Consider the following 16,593-nt stretch of genomic DNA (forward strand, 5'->3'; position numbering starts at 1 on the left):
CCACATGTCTTCCCGGGCATTATTGTCCATTGTTTTCAACAATGCATGCAGGATGGCCGTTTCTGCTTGCGTTAGCGTTATCACGCGCCGATATCCAATGCGGCCGTTTGGATGCAGGCTGTGCCGCGACTAGAATCCGTTGTCTTTGGCGACCATCTTCTTATATGTCGTTCTGTGTGTGAAACTCGCACCGTTATTGGACGGACATGATGCGATTCGATGGCCAATGGATGTCCTCGGCAATTGGTATGAGCGTCGGGACGGGACGTCGCACCGTTTCTCATTTTTTATGTGTGTTCGGACGCAAATCGCTGGACAATAGGTTTGCTGGGGGGGAGAGGGTAACCGGGGGAAGAACGTCGGTGCATTGGTAAGGGTCGAGTGACTCAGTGGACGCTGGTGTTGTGCGGTGGAGAACGGAAAGTGGTTTATTTTACTCGGAAAATGCCCCGGGATTCGGAGAATTGTGGGTAAGGACTCAATCATCTATTGTTTTCTTTTGCAGTTCTTGTGCCTTGCATTGGGAGCTACCACAAAGATGTTGTATTCCTCTTCCTTTGCCGTTGCCCTATATATACATTTTGAGTCTCTTCTCTGCCACTTTTGGCTAATCGCGACGATGAGGCGAGTGATGATTAGATCGAATTGAAGAAGCGTTCAGAAAAAAACACGGTAACACTTTACTATACCGGAGACGGATTTCTTCAAATTTACAGGAGAAAGTACTTACGCAAATCATTTTCTGTAGCGTTGTTGATGTTCGGGAATGTAGTTTTGATCCATTTTAATGCGAATGCATGTGGTTTTCTATGAAAATCTATTTCCGACGCGCTATTGCTGCTGCCGCCATTTGCTTTCTGCACGAGAGCACAATACGCGCTATTGCTGCTGCTACAACATGATGTGTCGAGGATGCGTCGTGAAGTTGTTGCCGGGTGTGGAAGATGCCGTGGAATTTGTAACCCATGTTGTCCGTATATGCTAAATTGAACGAAAGGAGTGCTAATGGAACTTAACCTAACAGGCCTAACCTAACCTAGTAGGCATACCTCGTCCCCGTGATGGTTCGTGGGGCTATCGTATGTAAGAAATAGACATTATTTTCGTTAGAAATCCATTATTACACCTAAAGAAATGTTCCGCAATGCAGAATAGTACGTTAGCAATGTAAAAAATTGCGAAATAAAACATTGATAGGTGTCTCCGGTATAGTAAAGTAGTACCAAAAACACTCCCTGGGAGACTTTATAAAATTTGGGACCCTAGGCTATCCTTTTTGTACCCTGCCGACATTGTTACAGTTCTGTCATCATTGCATTTCACTTCCATTAATTGCATGCTCTGTATTACACTTGTAAACTTTAATATGCACACACATCTGAGTAAACATTTTACTTCATTTGAGACTTTCACTCTGATTAAAATACAGTACTGAAAATAGGGTTATAATGTAAGAAGCTATATATTCTTCTATCTTAATGAAATGAGCAAGTAAAAGGATTTTACATGTTTTATTTTGTTATTATACAGGGTGACCCAGAGATGTATACCCATTTTGGAATGAACATTACACAGTTAATTGTGCACCAAACTCCATTATTTTTGTTGTATAATGTGTGTGATATATTGCCATTAATTTTACATTTATTTATTGTATTTACCATGGAGTCGTTGTCGGTGGAACATCACGTGTTCACGTATGATGCCTATGTGAGGAACGGCGACTCAGTGGTTGAAGCTCAGAGGTTATTCCGCCGGCACTTCCACGTAAGGCGGCATGGAGCAGTTCCAACATGCAAAACAATCTTAAAATGAGTTAAGCAGTTTCGAACCACAGGCACTGTAACTCCAAAAGACACCACCAGGTGCTGAACCTCTGAGCTGCAACATAGGCATCATACATGAACACGTGATGTTCCACCGACCACGGTAACTGCAATAAATAAATAAATAAATGTAAAATAAATGGCAATAGATCACACACATTATACAACAAAAATAATACAGTTTGGTGTACAATTAACTGTGTAATGTTCATTCCAAAATGGGTATACATCACTGTGTCACCCTGTATTAAGGGATTTTAACAGTCGGTGGTTCTGACTCTTCAGTGTCTCCTTGGCGTCGATCAGTGGCGTGTCCTCGATTTTCGAAAGAAGGACGGTACATATATTATTCAGTCCTCATGTCCCAAAGGGGGGCATGACCTTCCCAGCCCCTCCTTGAGCACAGCACTGTTGTGTATTTCACCAGAACTCGGCCTGTGAAAGAACCCGTACAAACACAGAGTGAAAGGGGCAAGAGATGAATTGGTGATCGGTTTAGTGAAATGTGAGACGCATTGAGTTCATTTTGAAATTTTAGTTAATAACTTTTTGGTGCTACGAATCGTAATGTTTATGAAGCCAGAATGAACATACGTGCGTGTGTGTGTGTTAGTGTTAATTCAGGGTGGCTACTCACCGGGAATTCCTTGAACTCCGGGAATTCCTTGAACTCCGGGAATTATGAATTATGCTAGAATTATTGGCTCCAGGAGTGCTGCTTGGATTCTTCTCCGTAGACGTGAAAAATTGCAACTTTGGTAAAAATATCATATCCGGGAAATGGATTTCTTGAAATTTACAGGAGAAAGTACTTACGGAATTGAGTTTGTGTAATTTCGGACTTACGGAATTGAGTTTGTGTAATTTCGGAAGGTCGTAGAAGTGTTTTCTCGCATTTTTCAATGTATTTGGCCGCTAAATCATGTATTTTTCTATAATAATGTCCGTCCGATGCACGAAAGCTGTTGCTTGCATTTCCATCCATGTACTTGAACCAGATGTTGCGAGCATCTGATGACGTAATTCCCGGTAATTGTTTCCAAACACAGTTTTTTCACTATATTGCCCAACCTAAAGCAACCTAACCTAACCTTACCGTGATGGTGCGTGGGGCTATCGTGAATGGTTTTTGGGGCTATTCGTGGATGGTTATACTATCCCGAATGGTTTTTGGGGCTATTCGTGGATGGTCATACTATCCCGAATGGTTTTTGGGGCTATGCGTGAATGGTTTTTGGGACTATGCGGGAATGGTTTTCGGGGCTATGCGGGAATTTTTCTGTTAAGAAGGTTGAAACACTGCTTTGTCGTTTGAAACACAACGCTAGTCAAGATTTGCCCGCCATTTTGCGTGTTCAGGAAGCGAGAAAAGAACGAACAACAATTACTCGATATGTCGACAATATATACTAATTTCGTTAAAAAAAAAAAAAGCGAAATCCCTTGTTAAACAATGTTTCGCAATGCAGAATAGGTAAGTACGAATGGAAAAAAGTAGAGAATAAACGAGTTAGAACGATTTCCCGCATATGACAGTTTTACCGCAACTTTTATTGATCCAAATTCCATTGAATTTATCCATATTTATAAATGCCCTAAGGCAAGTTTTTTTACAGTTTAGCTTTGATTTTTATCGAGGAAGGAAAACAAAAGAAAGCTGCGTGGAAAATAAAACAAAATTCTCTCAATCCTTTTGGTTTGTCAGTGTCCTTTGCAGAACAATCTATCTGACATACGGAAAATTATTGCGAGATAAGATATCTTGAAGTTGATTATGTAAATTTGAATTGCTTATACAATTAACAATTTCTCGTAGGTTACTGCATCCCGTAACATTTGTGACTTGTGTTTGTAGATGTATTTCGAGTCTGAGTATGTGAAATTGCAAATGTAAACTGCGGACCTTAATTGAATTAGAATTTTTGGATACATTGGAATCTCGCAGACCCTTTACATTGTTAATATCTCGTATTTGTGTGTGTGTGTGGCGAGAGGCAGTAATATACAGTGTGTTTCATAATTGACTTGACAACTTTGTAATTATATATAAATTTATTCACACGCCTCGCAGAGCTGCTTTTGGTGTAATTTTGTAGCAAAATACATCAAGTTTTGACTCACGTAGTAGCTTAGATCCGAATCACACCACCGCTAGTGCTAGCGACAGTTGTACCACAATGGCTGTCTTCACTGTTTTCCAGTCAGTGTTTGCAAATTCACTTCCAGCAAGATGGCGCACCGGCACACTACCTCAATGACGTCCGGGTTTTCCTCAGTAACCGCTTTCCACATCAATGGATAGGTCGAGTTGGGCCGATTGCATGGCCATCTCGTTCACCAGACCTGCAACCTCTTGATTTTTACTTCTGAGGATTTATCAAGGGTAAAGTTTTCAGACCACCCCTACCTGCTACACTCGCTGATCTCCGAGCAAGAATCTACGCTGCAGTTGAGGAAGTTACGCCTGAATCGCTGCAAGAAATCGACTTACCAATGGAAGTCGCATTCAACCTTATTAACTTACAGGGTAAAAACTTGATGTATTTTGCTACAAAATGACACCAAAATCAGCTCTGCGAGTCGTGTGAATAAATTTATATATAATTACACAGTTGTAAAGTCCTTTATGAAACACCCTGTATAAGGTTGAAATAGAGAAAACATTGATTGTATACCCTTCAATTTTTGAAAGTTCGCCTTGAAAACCGGGAATTATACTTGAATGTTATGATGGCCTTAGAGTAGCCACCTGTAATTTCCCTCTGTGCAGACGACAGTGTTCTGCACATACAAAGAAGTGTAAACTTAAGCTGGGTGCACACTGTTGTGGAGGCGAGGCGGTGGAAACATGTTTGAACGAAAATTACATGTAATCGAGTGTCAGCTGGCACGCTGTTGTTCTATTTTAAGGAGAAAAGTTCATTAAAAATTTCGGAATTTCGCTTAGCTTCATCTCGCTTCCACTCCAATGGGCGAGAGAAGCAAACGAAATGAAGATTTGAGTGAGACGGAACATCACTGTGCAGCACAGGATTCATTTGGAAGATAATCGGGCGAACCTAACCTTTAAACTTTAAATAACGACATCTTGACATTGTACCATGGATGTCGTTTAAGGAGGCTGAAGAAGCACTGCCTCTCAGAAACTTCCCCATGCCGCCCCAGGATTTTTCGAGACTTTGAGTTGCCACCATAATGGTTTAAGACCCTCATTGCAAGGACGTATTTAGGGAGTCCAGGGGTCCGGACCCCCCCCCCCCCCCGCCGAAGGACTAATAACAAAAATTAAATAATGAAAATAATGAAGTAACAAAAATTAAATAATGAAAATAATGAAGTAATAAAATAACAAAAATTAAATAATGAAAATAAACTGTTTTTTATTTATTTCCGCCAAACTTATTGGAAGGCAAGGATTATATTGTAATCATACTACTTTGAATGACATGACAAAGTAGATTTTTTACCTACTACTTACAACGTAACATTCATAAAATATTACCAGGAACTTGACTTTTCGTGAACTGGATCTAACAACCTTTTTTTATATTTAATAAATATTCAATTCTTTATCTATTTGACATTAATTTCCTTGCCAGGACAGTTTCTGGTACAAATTTTGCCGACCTTAACTACACGGAAGCTAGATAATGAATACGTGCTGTTATATCAATGTTCGTTTACCTATTCCTGTAATAAAAATACAATATTAATTATTTTTAATATTTTAACTAATAGAGGAGAAGGTCTAAATATGGGCGAAGGTCTAAATATGGGTTTTGGAGTTATCAGCGCTGCCGGGTGCTGCATCTTGGCAGAAGCTATTGGAACTGGTTATCTGTAAAGGACAAAGGTTGTGGCGCTAATTCGCAAGAGAAAGTGGTGGTTAGTTTCGGCCTTGGACGCTGTTATAGAATTGCGACCTCCGAAAACTCTGCGTTTTCTGAATTCTCATCTGCTTTGTATAGGTTATGACATTAGCGGTACATAAAACAAATGTGGGCTTTTATAATGCCATGATTTGTTTGTGAAATATGTACCACACAGAGCGAAAATCAATTGAAGAAGAATAATAGAGTGATGGTCTAAATATGGGCTATGACATGAGGTCTAATGTTGAGATCACATTGTCAACAAATATTTGGATGTTTTTCTTAATTTCGATTTTTTCCCATTCCGCGTGATTTTCAAAGCAACAGATTATTCATAAATATGAATTTTATAATGTTTTTGCGACAAATGACTGTTTTTTTTTAAATTTTAATTGCTTTTTGTGATATTGCCACTAGTAGCCCATATTTAGACCACAATTTTGAAATACATCACTTTACAATTTTTTGTAAATTGCTTTTTTATTAAAAAAATGCAGACCTTCTATACTTTAGCATGCTAATACATTTAAGTATATATTTCATAGATATGCATTTTAAAGGCAGCTGCTTGATATATTATTTTTTCCCTCCGAAAATGACAACATAAAAAGGGGGTACCATATATAGTCCTTTTCCTCTATTATTTTAATTTAATATAAAAATTATTTTTTGTTTAAACATTATTACTATTATTATTAATTTGAGACACTTTGTTCGGACCCCCCCCAAAAAAAAAAAACATTTCTAGATACGTGCCTGCCTCATTGGTGCAACAAAATAACTAATCTAGAGTTAAAGATGTCGATACGTGGTGTGGTTTTGACAACAAATGGTGTAACTCGATACCAAACAACCAACGCCAAATTTCGCATTACACCAATAGGAGTGTCCAGTTGCCACCACCTTCGGTGGCAACACAGTTGCATACTTTTTAATGTGCGTATGGCAAAGTCCATGTGGTTTAGGTCAGGTGACCGTGGTGTTCATTCCACATAGCCCCTACACTCTAAACAAATATGTAGCCAAGTTGCCACCAAAAGTGGTGTTCACAGAAACCTCTCGGTGTTAATATGGCATTTGGTGTCCTGTTACACCAAACCAAATATGGAGGCCTCTAACACCAATTACGGTGTTGTGATACGGTAGCAATGCAGTTTCAATCCGGAATGATGAGCATCCTCTCAAGAGAATACAAACAAATGGAAGGGAATCGTCTTGGGATGTTTTGCTTTCTTGACTATCGATTTCAACGAAAGGCACTTCCGTTTCCTGTCAGGCCAACTCCGATAACCTTCCGGAAGGGTCTGAGGAAAAATAAATATGCAATTACTTTTTTCCAAGGAAGATTGATCTTCTTGATGATTAGTAGAAATGATATTCTGACAAGACGAGACCAGGGATTTTCATTTTGAAATTATCTAAAGTTCCAAGTAGTCCAGGGGCATATGTCAATATTTCACAGTCCGTGAGTTTTTGGATGAAGGGAATATGTGAGTACCGGTAATACGTTGCTAGTGTGGTACACAATCATGTACTACCAGGTGTTGTGCTCGCAATTGTGGCAGATTGCCTGTATGACGTCATACATCCAAGATGGCTGCCGCTTCATGCACTAACAAAGAAAATCGATCGTAACACCTTTAAGAGTGATTTTTGACAATTGTTTATACATACATTTTTTGTTCAGAATTGAAAAGGGAACAAAATTGATTCTTACAGTTTTTTTCATATCTCGCACTGTTATGAAGATATATCCAGTGAAACTATTTCGTGCCCTTTTCTGCAAGGATTCTAAGCGTATATTACACTTTACTTGACATTCTGGCATAGAAAGGGGGAAAATTACTGCCTGTGAGATTTTGTTGATTCCTACTATTGTGGCGTATGGCCTGTGTGACGTCATACATCCAAGATGGCTGCCTCTGAAGACATTAACAAAGAAACACGACCATCTCCCCTTTACACCTTTAGGAGTCATTTTGACCATTTGTAAGTTAGTTCGGTTTTTCCACGAAGAGAAGACATGTGTATGGAGGATGCTTTCATTTGGATGCATGCAATCATGTATTACTACAGGTGTTTTGCTGGAAAATGTGTCAGACCAAACAAGACGTCCGAAATCCAAGATGGCCACCATGGAGTTTCTGCACATAAAATACTGTCCATATCGTGATTTAGAGTTCGTTTATCAGATGTTTCCAGGGGCATTTTCTGTTAATAATTAAATAGTGAAAAATATTATTACAATTTTTATAACTACAGTAGTCTCCAAAAGTTAAGTATGAGGAAGATATGAGAAATTATTATTATTTTATTAATGAAGTGTCAGTACTGCGTAAAACATAGTGAAAATTAATCAAAACGTTATATGGTATACAATAGAGTAGAATCCATGAAATTAGAAATACACATGCCAAAAAAAAAAAAAAAGAAAATAGATCACTTCCTTAACGGAAAGAAGAAGTTTGTACGGGGTGAAGTTACTGCTACACAACCTTACAACGACGTAGCATGCTCTTTTCAAGGTGGTTCAAGAGCTCTACGGGCAGCTGGTTCCATTCCCCACGAAGAGCAGTGTAGAGCTCTGGAAATGTCCTTGGTGAAGGATCGCGAGCTTACTCGTCTCCTTAAGACTCTACAGGATTTGTGTCTGGGGACCTCGGTGACCAGTTTATGCAACGGATTTCTTCACCTTCGAGAAAGTTATCCACCAATTTGGTTCGATGCGCACATGTATCATCATCTTATCATTCTTGAAGATGAAGTCTGGTCCGACTGAGCTTCTGAAAACTCACACAAGTTGGAGTACATAGTTTCTTTGCCTCTACACAGTAACAGTACCTCCAGCAGAGCCGTGCAGCTCCATAGACCATTGAGCATGATGTCTTACCGTACCAACATTCCACCTCTACCAAACTGATCCCGTTTTACGATATTCCGTGGATTATATCGTGATCGAGGTTCTCTCCAGATTAATGTGCGGCGAAAATCATTTTGCAAACTGAATCTGAACTGATCTGTCAAAGAGCACGTTCCTCCGTTCGTTCAGGGTCAAATTTCGATGATGCTGACTCCACTGTAAGGGGACCCCTCTGTGCACTGGATCAAGCGGGACACACATAGAGACCAGCTGTCTTGAGTCTCCGGTACACAGTTTGGCGAGAGAAACTCTAACCCTTGATGTGGCTGCAAGCTCCGAGAACAGTTGTCTTGCAGACTTCGTTCGGTTTCGTCGTGCAGTTAAAGCCAGATATCGGCCCTGTTGTGGCGTTGTTACTCGTTTACAACCTTGTTCTGCCCTACCATCATCATCTATTGTGTTTTGGAACTGTTGCCAGATCCTGGAATTGACTTGGCACAGTTAATGCTGGTATGACTTCAGTCTGCGTTTGACCTGCTTCCAGGCGTCCGATGATTCTTCGCTGACGTCTTTGTGCCATGTTTGTACTGTACATGGCACACTTTACCAAGAGATTGTCCTCAGATACAGAATGAGGCACTCTTGTTCTGATATGCTGTGTTTTGTTTACCTTTCAATCATGGGCCTATTTGACACTAGCAGTACTGTTGCCTATGCACGTAAGTGACTTATACTCCTTGATAAATATTTATGATCGTGCAAATCTTCCCTTCCATTTCTCTACTTTTTGGACACTGCCGTATTATGACGTTGCCTGTGACTTCCTCATTCAACATTGTCTGGAGCTCTAGGCAGTGTCAATATGACAGGAATGATCTTTTTGTCATCCACATTTCCTTCTTTACAATCAACAGCCTATTGGGTTGGGTAGGTTTGGATGTTCCGTTTCTGCTTCTTTTCACTCCAATACTTGGAAGTAACTCCTTCTGATAAATGGTGTGAGGGCCACTTTGGTTGGGGCACTTTTCGCGAACAGACACCATCGTAGTTTGCCGAAATCTTTGATTTTTGTGTCAGGCACGTATACTATATGAATGAATTTCTTAATAATCCTGTCATCATATTCGGGGGGTAAGAGAGACTCAAATGTCAACCTCACTCCCTCCCACGAAGTACACCCTGGACGGCATTTTGCACACTAACAATGCTCTGGCGTCTAGGGCCTCTCCGATGGCGCAGTGGTAGCGTCGTCGCTTTGTAATCAAGGGGTCAATACCCGGTGGAGGCTTATAAAGTGGTGTGGATTCAACTTTAAACTCTAGACCTATCTGTGCATTAAGTGGACTTGAAGCAACAATTCAATCAAGCAATGCTCTGGCATTTAAACCCATAGGACTTGCGTTGTTGTGTTCTGTCCACATGTGTTTGTGATTGTCCGTTCATCTTATCATTCATTCTCATCTTTGAAATTAGCCAAAAGTTGCAGATACGAGAAGTAAAATAAATCAATTGATTCTTTCATTCTGTCATTTTGTTCATCAAATCCAGGAGAACAAAGATTTGCAATAGATTGGAGCACATCATCTTCTGCGCCATCAAATACGTTCAACAACCACTTCTTTGCACGTACAAACACACACTGGGATGCAATTATTACATTAATGTGAACACATCCGAAAAAGTGATCCTCACACATTTCACACATTTCATTATTACTTCCAAGTATTGGAATGAAATAAAAGCTGAAAAGGAACATCCAAATCTACCCAGTCCAATAGGCTGTTAAAAGGAAAAAAGAAGCAATGATAATATTACAGTTGGCATGTTGTGGTTGCGGAAAGAGGAAATGTTTATGCATATGCCGGGATCAGTCCCTGCAACGTACTGAACTGTCTTTGTAGTGCAGATTAAGAAAAGTGTGAAAACAATGACTTACAGGAAAGAGATTCAGATCAGTGACGAGGAATTTGAATAAATTGACTGAACTGATATGATTTTTCCCAAATGATTACAACCACTCTTAATCTTGATAACTGATAAGCTGCTTAAATTTCAAATGACGATGCGGAAGTCACAGGTGATGTTATTACTCTTTTACTATAATAGTTATAATAATAGTAATATAATAATTATAAATATTTTTCACTTGTTATTTCTTAACAGATAATGCCTCTGGAAACATTTGATAAACAGACTCTAAATCACGATATGGACAGTATTTTATGTGCAGAAACTCCATGGTGGCCATCTTGGATTTCGGACGTCTTGTTTGGTCTGACACATTTTCCAGCAAAACACCTGTAGTAATACATGATTGCATGCATCCAAATGAAAGCATCCTCCATACACATGTCTTCTCTTCGTGGAAAATCCCAACAAACTTACAAATGGTCAAAATGACTCCTAAATGTGTAAAGGGGAGATGGTCGTGTTTCTTTGGTAATGTCTTCAGAGGCAGCCATCTTGGATGTATGACGTCACACAGACCATACGCCACAGTAGTAGGAATCAGCAAAATATCACAGGCAGTAATTTTCCCCCTTTCTATGCCAGAATGTCAAGTAAAGTGTAAAATATGCATAGAACCCTTGCAGAAAAGGGCACGAAATAGTTTCACTGGATATATCTCCATAACAGTGCGAGATATTAAAAAAACTGTAAGAATCAATTTTGTTCCCTTTTTAATTCTGAACAAAAAATGTATGTATAACAAATTGTCAAAAGTCACTCTTAAAGGAGTTACGATCGATTTTCTTTGTTAGTGCATGAAGCGGCAGCCATCTTGGATTTATGACGTCCCACAGGCCATCTGCCACAATTTCGAGCAAAACACCTGGTAGTACATGATTGTGTACCACACTAGCAACGTATTACCGGTAGTCATATATTCCCTTCATTCAAAAACCCACGGGATTACAAATGCTTTTGGATTAAAGACAAGAACAAACCTTTTAAAAGGAAACTTGTAGCGATCTTAGGTTTTCGTACCATGTTCTAGAAAAGTGGGTTGACTTCTTATTGCACTATTCTCGATCCAATGTAAGAGCATATCCTCTGCCGGTATCGAACCCAGAAACCCTTGATTACAAGGCAACGACGCTACCACTGCGCTATCGGGAAGGTCCATATCCTTTCTGTTAAAAACCATCCAAGAGTTCCCATGGTTCCAAACTCTGGTTGTGGATCACTTCGGATCCCATTTTAAACTGTAGGTCCCAGTCCCGATTAACCGATCTGAGCAGAAAGTTGACTTAAAGAAAACAACCCGTCAAGGTTTATTCGTCGTCTTAGTTGACGTGGAGAGGAGGAGGGGTCTAGCTCACGTCCAGATAGGTATGGTGCGAGGCACATCCAACTGCTAACAGTATCTTAAACTGAAAGTTAAGAATTCTGAACCTGGCCCTCGTAACCTGACCAGATATGCATTATTAGAACTAAGCTGAAATGTAGGTTAGGAATTGTTGCTTCAGAAACACAAGGTTTAAATTTAGTAAATAGTACGCCTAGGATTTTCATGACCGCATGTTTTTTTGGTAAGGTAAAGTGTTCTCTAAATATATAGCTAGAAATTCATATTGTGAAGAAACTAATTAAGGTGCTTTTTAAGGGCATAATTGGCCATTTCCAGGTGACAGAGCATATTTTGATTCATTTTCGGTCATATTCAGCATTTTTTTTTTTTTTGCTTTTTCAAGGAATATATACCCATTTTCGAAATAGATTTCTCCTTACCTCCCATGTTCAATCAACTTGTTGAATTTTTTACAATTATACGTCTGCTTACTTCCTGATTCATTGATTTGTTGTTTTAAGTCCACTTTATGCACAGTAAGGCTAATCGGGACTGGACCTACAGTTTAAAGTGGGATCCGAACTACTATGTGCCTCCACCGGGTATTGATCCCGGAACCCCAAGGCGATGACGCTACCGCTGCGCCATCGGGGAGGCACTTACTTCCTGAAAAAATGGTGAAAACCAGTCTCCTTATCTAATGGAATGAAATCAGAAAATGGATTTTGGCCCAAGATAACCTTGAGAAAATATTTGCTTCGTGTTGAATTTCTTCTAAATGTGGATCACTGTTTATTATCGGCAAAATTATGAGAACTACCTTCCTCCCCAATACAAATTGATTCTCGATACTACAGAATTTGAGCCAAATTACATTGTTTACTTCAAATATCCTGCTTTTGTAAGCTGGCTGTGTTTGCTGGCTGACAACAGGCAATCATTTTTATTTGAAAGTTTACAGAAAGCATTTATTGTGCATTGCAACTCAGAGTTCATAAAGGGAACTAAAAATAGTATGTGAAAATATCATCACATGTTAAATATTGATGTTTGAAACCAGGGAGGATTGAAATAATGATTTTTATTTAAAAATCAATTTTTGATCGGTTTTTTTGATTGAAATCGATTTTTTGATTTTTTAAAAACACGCTTAAAATTGTTTGTAGGCTATAGTTTTTGGCACAATACATATACGTAGATATGTTTTGTTTTTATAGAAAGGCTTTTTCTGGTAAATTGTCCTGTAAAATATACATTTTTCTTTTTCTGATACTGTAGGAACCAACTATGGAAATGTTGTTGGGTGTGTTAATGAAACGATAAAGATTTAAGTAACTTTTCTTCCAATACTATATAATTTATTTATTTATTTATCATTACCTTCAACAGAGGTATATCCTCTAATTACGGAAGGCGTAGATATTAATAATAATAATAATAAATAATAATCACAAAATTACAGAATTACGATACAACTTCAATTACGATGGTTACATATGTAATCTATTCACAAATTGTATTCATTACAGAAGTATAAACATACAAAACAGTTTATAAGTAAAATAATAATAATCATATAATCTTGAGTATACTACGTATATTACCATGTATTAACATGTTATTATGTATTAACTATTGCATATTCGTAGTTTTAAAAATTGACTCTAATGTATTCTTGTAAGTCAAGAATGGCATTGAAAAATCTATGGAATTATTATAAATCATAATTTCATTACACATGTCACAAATTCTATTAATCGGGCAGCTCTTAAATTTTCGGGTTTTTGGAATTTTTGGGATGAACATATTTCTACAACGTAAATTATTCTTCCTTATATTAAACTGAAGTTGTCCAAGAAATAAACTATTATCTAATATGCCGTTTACTGTTTTGTACAGGAACAATTGATCTAACAATTTTCGCCTATTGCTAAGGGTTTAGAAATTGAATTCCAGAAGTAGGTCTCTGTAGGGCGTTGTCATTTGTGGTGGTCTATTATATTTTTTAAAATATAAATATCTTAAAAAATATAATAGACTTTAAAAAACTGTAGTCTTTGTAGCTGAATTTTAGCAATTTTTAATGATAATTTGTAAAATATCAGCTCCCATGTTTATTTACAGTTTAATGATAATGACACTACGGTTTAACATGATAAGTATTTTGCACATTATTATACACAAAATGTTTGCTACTCTTGCCTATAAAAATTAGTGATTTTTAGATCAAGAAAAATTTAAGTGTGTTAACAGTTTACATATTAAATTTCCTTTCGTATGAGCTTCACCCCATGAGTACATATATTTTGTTTCCTTTCTTTTCCTTTCCTTGAGCCTAATAAACACCATTAAATATTACGAGATTAATGTACCGGGTGGCCAGAATTAAAGTTACCCAACTCAGAGCCCTCTGTAGCCTGTTTGAGGCATCGTAGAACTCTGAAATTTGGTGAATCCACTATACAGACCATGGGAAACAGGATGGCGATAAAAGAAAAAAAAAGTTCAATTTTCCGCCACCAGGTTGAAATGTGGCGCTGTACATCCATGATGGGTAGAGGCACATATATTTGGTAAATAAAAATGCAAAATTTCGGTACAAAAACAGTCAATTTCGGGTTCAAAAGCGGTAAATAAAATGAAATTTCACTGTTACAGCGGTGAAAAAGCAGCATATAAAATGACATTTTGGTTTTAAAAATGTGAATATAATCTCAAATTTGATTTAAAAACTGCACTATTACACAAAATAAAAATATCCCTTCTAATAGCACATTAAATCATTACCAGAATATTAAATTTATTCCTGTATAAAGCAGTCCATTTTTGCTTCTCTAATATTTACAGCAGAATTAATCAATTTTCCGTTAATTGCATAACTCACAGAATACTTTAGACTTCAGAAAGTGTCGTGTCGGTATATAAACGGTAAATTTCGTGTTGAAGAATCTATTTCGCATTTTGCAGTTCATTTCGCATCATTTCGTGACAAAACAGAGTAGGAAAATGCACCTCACACCTTTCAGAAACATGAAAAATTAACATTAGAATGTCCTATTTCACATTTCGTATTTTCGTCAAAAACGAAATATGCATGCCTCTAATGATGGGTTGTAATAATGACGTAAACTGCTACAATAGGTTATGGATTTGCCTTTACCTTTCAATCTTGCAATAAACGAGAGATTATTTTCTCGCAACTTCCAGCCACTAACAAATGTCTTTCTAATTAATAACTCAGCTAAATCACTTAACGTGAGTGCGGAACAAAAGTTCGGAAGTGATCACCAAGAAAGAACGTGCATTGCTGGTGAAATTGTTTTTCTCAGAACGGTAGTAATATTGCTGGCACGCATATTGAACACTGCTGTACTGGCAGAAACCAACAATAACGATTTGTACACCTGACTTATGTTTTTCAATATTTATTATTACAGCGCTACATTTCAACCTGGTGGCGGAAAATTGAACTATTCTTATTTTATCGCCATCATCTTTCCCACGGTCTGCATAGTGGATTCAGAGTTCTACGATGCCTCAAACAGGCTACAGAGGGCTCTGAGTTGGGTAACTTAATTCTGGCCACCCAGTACTTTCAGCAAAAGTGATTCTGATTTCTACATAAGCCTTATGTACAAATCCTTATAACCGAAGTGACTTTTGGGTCATAAAAATCTTAGCGACTGTTAGCAGCTGAATGTGCCCCGCACCAGAGAGCGTTATGTGATAAATTTGGACAAAATCACGTCCTGGAACCGTACCAGAATTCCCTTCTCCTGTCTATAGTGGGAGACCGTGCTTACGCAATCAGATGACGTCAGCCGATGGAGACAATGACGTTCGTGTTTACTGTCATCCTGGTACATTTACCAACTCCGGGAACCTGCGGGCAGCAGTAGGCAAGGCAGGTGCTGTGTTGCAAGGACATGAGAACGCCTGCGAGTGTTGCCCTCACCTCGGAGAGCAATGCGGGCATCTCAGGGCGACCTTCCCAACTCATCTTTCCCTTCTGATACAATTCAAGGTTGCCAACTCGCAGGGCATGTCTCCAAATCTTGCTCCTTACTCTTCATACCGTATTTCCTTTATGTTGGCGTCTTGTTATGGCCGTATAGTGTTTAACGGGTATAAGCCCCTCTTATGGTTTAGTAAAAACATTGTGCACTAATTGTGTACTCACATAAACAAATCTCAAAATTGGTAGACAATAGATTGGTTGAACAATATCACACACAAAAGCAAATGTTTTAAAAATAAAAGCCCAATTCTGATAACAGTATTATTTTTACACTTAACTTTATGTGTATATCAAGCCAATATTTCTATCCAAATTGTTTGGAGATGATGATATGGGTTATGATTTAACTATTTAATTTAATTTAATTTAATTTAACTATGAAATTTGTGTCACCTTGGGCTGCTGTACGTTGATCCCCATTTAGGATTCGAACCCACAACCTTTAGTTTTAAAGCACTGTACTCTCGTCTAATTCCTAATGTTCCACTAAATTGATTTGGTCTATTTTAGTTCGCCTTTCTGCCACTTCTGGCTAAGATCAAGCTGATTGATGATACCATGATATTGAGAAACGGATATTCACAAAGAACATCATGCCCACGTCGGGATTCGGAACATTTCGTAGCTTCAAGAGATACCAACAAATCATCAGGTCTCGTGACTTCTACTATTGGTTCTCACGGGCAAACAGACGCGCCACATTTGCACATAGTGGTGAAAATTTT

At 38.2% G+C, this 16,593-nt stretch overlaps 1 protein-coding gene across 3 annotated transcripts in view; it reads left to right on the forward strand.

Annotated features, from left to right (window-relative positions):
- Positions 1-16,593, forward strand: part of Pde9 (phosphodiesterase 9) — a 411,334-nt gene that overhangs the window by 180,446 nt on the left and 214,295 nt on the right. Inside the window, exon 1 of one of the 3 annotated variants that reach the window (XM_083114913.1) lies at positions 390-470. The exons of the other annotated variants lie outside the window; for them this stretch is intronic. The gene's annotated coding sequence lies outside the window, so the exon portion shown is untranslated. Of the gene's footprint in view, positions 1-389; positions 471-16,593 lie in introns of those variants that run through there. 3 annotated transcript variants of the gene reach the window in all.

Source organism: Lepisma saccharinum, chromosome 29, assembly GCF_977018435.1.
Source record: "Lepisma saccharinum chromosome 29, izLepSacc3.1, whole genome shotgun sequence".
Classification (NCBI taxonomy): Eukaryota; Metazoa; Arthropoda; class Insecta; order Zygentoma; family Lepismatidae; genus Lepisma; species Lepisma saccharinum.